Source organism: Bos taurus, chromosome 1 (assembly GCF_002263795.3).
Source record: "Bos taurus isolate L1 Dominette 01449 registration number 42190680 breed Hereford chromosome 1, ARS-UCD2.0, whole genome shotgun sequence".
Taxonomy (NCBI): Eukaryota; Metazoa; Chordata; class Mammalia; order Artiodactyla; family Bovidae; genus Bos; species Bos taurus.
In genome coordinates this window covers 109,342,711-109,351,193 of record NC_037328.1, presented here as the reverse complement: position 1 = coordinate 109,351,193, position 8,483 = coordinate 109,342,711, and the positions used below count along the sequence as shown (strand labels likewise).

The 8,483-nt window shown below is 36.8% G+C and overlaps 1 protein-coding gene across 2 annotated transcripts in view; it reads left to right on the top strand.

The window, feature by feature from the left end:
* The window catches only part of RSRC1 (arginine and serine rich coiled-coil 1), a 447,324-nt gene that overhangs the window by 62,609 nt on the left and 376,232 nt on the right, over positions 1–8,483 (top strand). The window lies entirely within an intron of this gene.

Sequence of the window (8,483 nt, the reverse complement as noted above, 5' to 3'; positions counted from 1 at the left end):
TCACATCTTTATTTCTGATATAACTAGGAAAGACAATGTGGCCTGGTATCATATTGCAGGATAATGCTGTCACTTAATGAGTACTTTTAAGAGATCCCTTGAGATTGCTAGAAACATGAAAGACTAGAAATATGAAAAGGCTCTGTATTAGGAGTAAGTAGATGGGGGAAGTTGGTTGGTCATGTCTTCTAGATCTTAGATCTTGTTGAATCTTACATTTTAAGAAGGATTGGTTTTGATTCATTTACATAGGTGCAACCTTTAAGAAGAGCTGAATATCTCAAGTATCGTGTTCATTTATGTTGAATCTTGACTAAGAAGTTTTTTTGAACCATGATTGTCTTTTTCGATTTAGGGGCATGTTTTGGGGAAACATTGTAAGTCTTGATTATCACTGGCATATTAAAACTCTTTCTTGCCTGTTACTCATCTGTTGTGTGACATGAGGTGAATTAAATTTATGTGATATGAAAATCCAGAGTTATTATGAGATTGGGATACATGTTTGAAAAGTTTACTTTTTTGCAAAATGACAGCTTTTTATTCTAGTTCCTCTGTTTCCCCAATATATACCAAAATCCAAAATTTAAAGCAACTTGAACTCTTTTAACAGTATCTTAGTTTTTAGAAACTAGAATTATTAAAACATTAGAAGCTTCTAGTGTTTCTTTGTTATTGTTAAAACTTTACAAGGAATTCAGCATAGTAGGAAGTGAGGAAAGACTGAATAAACTAAAATTTTAAATTAATATTGAATTATAACAATAATAGTAATAGTTTATACTGATTAATGTAGTACTCACTAAGGGCCAGATACTAATACAGAATGCTTAACGTGTGTTCATTTCATCCTTATAGTAATCCCATGGCACAGGTATCATGATTTGCTGATGATGAAAGTAAGTTTTATATCTGTATCAAGGACAGACAGCAATAAAAGTGGAGCCAAATTTAGTGTGTCTGGCTCCCAAACCTGCTTTAAGATCATGACCCAGAGTCTGGGAATATGACAATTAAGTGTCTTTAGTGGATGTGGAATAAATTCTTATCTCTGACCATCTTGATCAGGAGAACTGGATTAGATTAGAACAGATATTTCTTGGGATTGAAAGGTGCATACTACTATATATAAAGAAGATAAATACTAATGACCTGCTATATAGCACAGGGAACTCTATTCAATATTCTGTAATGGCCTATATGGAAAAGAGGCTAAAATAGAGTGGACATATATATATATGTATGTATAACTGATTAACTTTGCTGTACACCTGAAAGTAATACAATATTGTAAATCAACTATACTCCAATAAAAATTATATATTAAAAATAAAGAACAGATTGTTCTGAGACCCTGAGGTTCTGGCAATGTCATAACTACTCTGTAAGTTTAGTCTTTTTCTACTACATGAGAAACAATTAAAAGCAAATGATATATATCCTGTTTGGATTATCGTTGCTCTGGTTTCACTGATTTTTATTAACTATCTCCATCTCCATTTACACAAAAAGTAAGGTGAAAATTTACTTTCTGAGAGGCTCAAAATGCCTTCAGAAATATTAATTTATAGAATATTTGTAAGCAGTCTGTTCATTTAATGAGTTTTGAAATATGTACAGATGCCACTCTAGTATTCTGGCCTAGAGAATTCCATGGACTGTGTAGTCCATGGGGTTGCAAAGAGTCGAACACGACTGAGTGACTTTCATTTTCACTTTCACAGATGGTTTCAGAGCCTTGATAACGTCCTATGTTAATAAATACCATCCTATATTAATTCATACCTTTGCTTTCCATGTAGCAGTTAATTTATATTTGGTAAAAATCCATAGATGTAATTAAAAATAATACTGTTTAAAAGGATCTCATTTCATTTAGTATTCATTTTAAACATTTGTAGAAGGTTTCCTTAATATAGTTAATTATCTGTATTTCTTATAGAACTATCTTTTTCTCTTTCGGAACAGAATAAGTCCATTTAAAATTATTTTTCTCCACCCCTGCTGCCCTGCATTTTGGGCTAGCAAAACTTGAGAAATGAGAAACAAATCTGGATCAGTATTTCTCAAAGTCATGCGGGTATTTTTTGGTCTTTTAAAAACAGGGGTGTCTTTTCCCCACAGAAAATAGCCTTGAAAGTGCTTTCTCCCGATTATGCCAAGTCTTCTACTTTTTGTTTTTATTTTATATTTAAGTCAAGAATGTAGAATATAGAGAAGTAACTGGCCCTCTCTGGCCTAGTGGGACACAGCTATTGTTTTGCTGCCCTGGTCTAAGGTTACAATGTGTGAAGCTAGAGTTTAGAGACTATAAGTTAAGATAGAGTGGTATAAGGAAGGAATGTGTGTGGATAACAAAGTCCAAGTCAGGTTACCAGTTCCAGAAGCCGAGCAAGATATATGGTTAAGATGGGCTACAAAACTTAAGATGGTTAAGATGGGCTGAAAATAAGGAGTAGTCATTGAGGTAAAAGCTAGTGGAGGTGATGGAATTCCAGTTGAGCTATTTCAAATCCTGAAAGATGACGCTGTGAAAGTGCTGCCCTCAATATGCCAGCAAAGTTGGAAAACTCAGCAGTGGCCACAGCACTGGAAAAGGTCAGTTTTCATTCCAATCCCAAAGAAAAGCAATGCCAAACAATGCTCAAACTACCACATAATTGCACTCATCTCACACGCTGGTAAAGTAATGCTCAAAATTCTCCAAGCCAGGCTTCAGCAGTACATGAACTGTGAACTTCCAGATGTTCAAGCTGGTTTTAGAAAAGGCAGAGGAACGAGAGATCAATTTGCCAACATCTGCTGGATCATGGAAAAAGCAAGAGAGTTCCAGAAAAACATCTATTTCTGCTTTATTGACTATGCCAAAACCTTTGACTGTGTGGATTACAATAAACTGTGGGAAATTCTTAAAGAGATGGGAATACCAGACCACCTGACCTGTCTCTTGAGAAATTTGTATGCAGGTCAGGAAGCAACAGTTAGAACTGGACATGGAATAACAGACTGGTTCCAAATAAGGAAAGGAGTATGCCAAGGCTGTATATTGTCACCCTGCTTATTTAACTTATATGCAGAGTACATCATGAGAAACACTGGGCTGGAAGAAGCACAAGCTGGAATCAAGATTGCCGGGAGAAATATCAATAACCTCAGATATGCAGATGACACCACCTTTATGGCAGAAAGTGAAGAGGAACTAAAAAGCCTCTTGATGAAGATGAAAGAGGAGAGTAAAAAAGTTGGCTTAAAACTCAACATTCAGAAAACGAAGATCATGGCATCCAGTCCCATCACTTCATGGGAAATAGATGGGGAAACAGTGGAAACAGTGTCAGACTTTATTATTTTGAGCTCCAAAATCACTGCAGATGGTGACTGCAGCCATGAAATTAAAAGACACTTACTCTTTGGAAGAAAAGTTATGACCAACCTAGATAGCATATTGAAAAGCAGAGACATTACTTTGCCAACAAAGGTCCGTCTAGTCGAGGCTATGGTTTTTCCAGTGGTCATGTATGGATGTGAGAGTTGGATTGTGAAGAAAGCTGAGAGCTGAAGAATTGATGCTTTTGAACTGTGGTGTTGGAGAAGACTCTTGAGAGTCCCTTGGACTGCAAGGAGATCCAACCAGTCCGTTCTGAAGGAGATCAGCCCTGGGATTTCTTTGGAGGGAATGATGCTGAAGCTAAAACTCTAGTACTTTGGCCACCTGATGTGAAGTGTTGACTCATTGGAAAAGACTCTGATGCTTGGAGGGATTGGAGGCAGGAGGAGAAGGGGACGACAGAGGATGAGATGGCTGGATGGCATCATTGACTCGATGGACGTGAGTCTGAGTGAACTCCGGGAGTTGATGATGGACAGGGAGGCCTGGCGTGCTGCGATTCATGGAGTCGCAAAGAGTCAGACACGACTGAGCGACTGAACTGAACTGACTGATTGAGGTAAATTGGAGGTGGTCTGAAGGGTTCCAGAACAGAATATGATGGCCATTTGTTTGACAATCATGTTTCGTCTAAAAGGCGCTTTTGAAGCAGTGTAGTCAGTATCAAGGGCAGGAGACCATGGAAACCATTAAAATGATTGTAGGAATATTAGTGTTACCCTTTATTTTAGGCTTTATAAAATACACTCTTATACAGATTTTTGGTTTGTTCCTCATATGATTTATCCTGATTGTATAGATAGAAGAGGCAAGTTCCATTGTCAGATTTAAGCCCTAAAAGCCCATTTTAATTTCATTCTTCCTGTTTATGCAGGGAGAAGAGTAACAGAACTAAGGTGAGAGTAGCACATTTTTTCAGCTAGGAGAAGGTAGAAATAGAGCTACTGGGTTTGAGAGTATTTTAAATGGAAAAGCTGCAATAGAGTTAAAAACAAGCTACTCCATATCACGTAGCTAAACATATAAATAAAATACAAATATATATGTGTGTGTGTGTGTGTATATACATGTATATATATATGACTTTTTGATGAGAGCTTTTAAAAACAGCCTTCTCCTGTTTTTTTAAGTGTGGATGAGATCTTTATTAATATATTAGTCTTTTTCAATCGTGTTTTTATTGTGGCCCAGTATTTAAAAATAAATGTGAATATCACATGACTTCAGTAATTTTTGCTTAATGCCTCGTATGTGTGTGCACGTGTTCATACATAAGTGTGCATATATGTGTGTTTACTTCAGTTTTAATGTTGTTCATTGCAAACTCTGATGATGAATGCTGTGATAAAACAACTGGCGTTTAAATGCATCTACTCATACTACAGTTGATGGGAAGCTTCCATTTTGTATATTTGTTGAGTATGAATGAGAAAGCAAAGTCTGCCTTGGGAATTTTATAATGAATATGAGAGAGATCTTGCCACAGGTGGTTATTAAAACGTCCCCTAAAGTCTTTTATGATGAATGATTGTGTCTGTGTCTGAGCCTCTGACCTTCCCTAAAGCCTCTGTTTTTTTAAAGAAACCATCACTACCCCAAGCCATTCACTTATTAAAATTTTAAAAATAAAATCCTTCTACTAAGTTTTAATTTGTACAGTGCATCTTCTGAGTAACTCAGATAATTTTGTAAATATTATTTGATGAATCTTCTCTTTTCTTTTCAAAAGGAGAAAATATGTATTGATGTTTTAACTACTATTTGTCTTTTGTTTTTGTTCTTTTGAGGAAGGGATGAAATACATATAAAGAAAAATAGGAAGGAAAAGATATGGAAATTTTGCTTATTAAACAAATAAAGTGTTGCTGTCGTCTTTTCTGTAGGAAAATGTATCATCTTGAAAAACTTAAGATTTATAACAGGAAAAAGAAAGATGATTAGTAAGATCCATGAGAAAGGGGAAGATTCTTCTCAAAGAAATAGATATTCTGTGGTTACTTTAACTGGTGTTTACTTCAAAGTTTAGTTTAAAAAAATGGGATTACATACTTGCATGTAGAAAAATTTTGTGAAAATGTGTTGAATTTTTTTAATGCATAACTTAGAGCCAAGAAGAACAAAGGCGATACTAAAATTTATTGAGTATCTCATTTGTTGTTGTTTAGTCGCTATATTTTGTCATTGTTTAGTCGCTAAGTCATGTCCAACTCTTTGTGACCATGGACTGTAGTCCACCAGGCTCCACTGTCAATGGAATTCTCCAGGCAAGAATACTGGAGTGGGTTGCCATTTCCTTCTCCAGGATATCGTCTCAACCCAGGCATTGAACCTGTGTCTCCTTCATCGGCAGGCAGATTCTTTACCATTGAGGCACCAGGGAAGCCCTGAGTATCTACTATGTGCTAGGAATTTTGGGATTGTGTTATTGTCATAGGTTATTTTATTTGACTGTTGCAGCAGCCTTTCTCACTTTCTAAGTTTGTGTTTTACCTTCACTGAACAGATGAGGACTGAACAGATGAGGAAACAGACTACACAGGTCATATAACTTGCCTATGCTAGCATGGCTAGAGCTGGGGATTCATAACGCTTCACAGCCTTATTCTTACTCCTATGAAATATCCTACTGTCTACTAGGTTGTACCCCTTGACAGATTACCTACATATTCTGTGGTGCTGATGATGTGTTAGTTGTTGGGTGTTGCCCAATAATACTACATAGTAACCATCTCAGAACTCAGTGGCACACAACAAAAATAATTATTTCTCACTCAGACATCTGTGAGTCAGATGGACCTCTTCTGATCTAGGCTTGACTCATTGGGCTTGAGTCCAAGCTGACCATTGAGACCAGCTCTGCTCCTTGTATGCCTCATTCAATGTGGGTCAGCACCTACTCAAAGCAGGATTTTCTTAGACAAAAGGTAAACATGCTCAATTTCATAATAAGCACATTTGAATCCTCTCCTCAGTGGCACTTTGTCAATGTTTCGTTGGCAGGAATAAGTCATGTGGCTAAACTCACAGTCAAGGATGAAGAAGAATAGTCTGCCTATAGCATGAGTAGGGGAAATGACTGTATTTTGAATAATAATTAATACTGACAGACTCTGGATGGATCTTATGAAGAAAATACAACAGAGTAGATAGATACAACTTTCTCTTTTATTTAATGTTTTATGGGGCTTCTTTAAATAGTACTGTAAGTTAATCATGTCTATAAAAGAATTTTAGATTTTTATAAAACTAAAGTTTTCTGGAGACTTAACATTGATTGACAGCATACTAAGTGGTAGATATCAGTAATCTTCTCATACAGTATTAAGTCTGGCCTTCTGGAATGTGCTTTCTTCTGTTTCACTAACTGGGGTGAGGAAAGGGTAATATACTGCTATGTTATGTGTTGCCTCTATTTTTGTCATTAGTATCTGTTAATGATAAAGAATTAACATTACTTTCAGTCCAGTAGTTAGGGACATTAGCATTTTACTTAGATCTCAATTTAGAGCATAATCAAATTTGTTAGGAATGTTAACTATTTCAATCCATTTAAACTTAGTTCATTAGAATAAGCTTTTGGATCGCCTAATTTTCTTTTTTAAGCTTTTCATTATTGCTTGATAGAAGCCATTGCTTCCAGTTTACTTATGTGGATAAGACTGTTGACACAGGAAGAAATTTGGAAAAATTTCTTTAGACCAAAGAGAAAATGAATTCTGAGGGACTAACATCAACTTTATGGTACGAACCTCACAGAAACAGAAAATATAAAGAAGAGGTGGCAAGAATACGCAGAACTATACATAAAAGATCTTCACGACCCAGATAATCACGATGGTATGATCACTCACCTAGAGCCAGACATCCTGGAATGAGAAGTCCAATGGGCCTTAGGAAGCATCACTATGAACAAAGCTAGTGGAGGTGATGGCATTCCAGTTGAGCTATTTCAAATCCTGAAAGATGATGCTGTGAAAGTACTGCACTCAATATGCCAGCAAAGTTGGAAAACTCAGCAGTGGCCACAGGACTGGAAAAGGTCAGTTTTCATTCCAATCCCAAAGAAAGGCAATGCCAAAGAATGCTCAAACTACCACACAATTGCACTCATATCACACACTAGTGAAGTAATGCTCAAAATTCTCCAAGCCAGATTTCAACAATACATGAACTGTGAACTTCCAGATGTTCAAGCTGGTTTCAGAAAAGGCAGAGGAACCAGAGATCAAATTACCAACATCTGCTGGATCATGGAAAAAGCAAGAGAGTTCCAGAAAAACATCTATTTCTGCTTTATTGACTATGCCAAAGCCTTTGACTGTGTGGATCACAACAAATTGTGGAAAATTCTGAAAGAGATGGGAATACCAGACCACCTGACCTGCCTCTTGAGAAATTTGTATGCAGGTCAGGAAGCGACAGTTAGAACTGGACATGAAACAATGGACTGGTTCCAAATAGGAAAAGGAGTATGCCAAGGCTGTATATTGTCACCCTGCTTATTTAACTTATATGCAGAGCACATTACGAGAAATGCTGGGCTGGAAGAAGCACAAGCTGGAATCAAGATTGTCAGGAGGAATATCAATAACCTCAGATATGCAGATGACACCACCCTTATGGCAGAAAATGAAGAAGAACTAAAGAGCTTCTTGATGAAAGTGAAAGAGGAGAGTGAAAAGTTGGCTTAAAACTCAACATTCAGAAAACTAAGATCATGGCATCTGGTCCCCTCACTTCATGGCAAATAGATGGGGAACCAATGGAAACAATGACAGACTTTATTTTGGGGGGCTCCAAAATCACTGCAGATGGTGACTGCAGCCATGAAATTAAAAGACTCTTACTCCTTGGAAGGAAAGTTATGACCAACCTAGACAGCATATTAAAAAGCAGAGACACTACTTTGCCAACAAAGGTCTGTCTAGTCAAAGCTGTGGTTTTTCCAGTAGTCATGTGTGGATGTGAGAGTTGAACTATAAAGAAAGCTGAGCACCGAAGAATTGATGCTTTTGAACTGTGGTGTTAGAGAAGACTGTTGAGAGTCCTTTGAATTTCAAGGAGATCTAATCAGTCCATCCTAAAGGAAATCAGT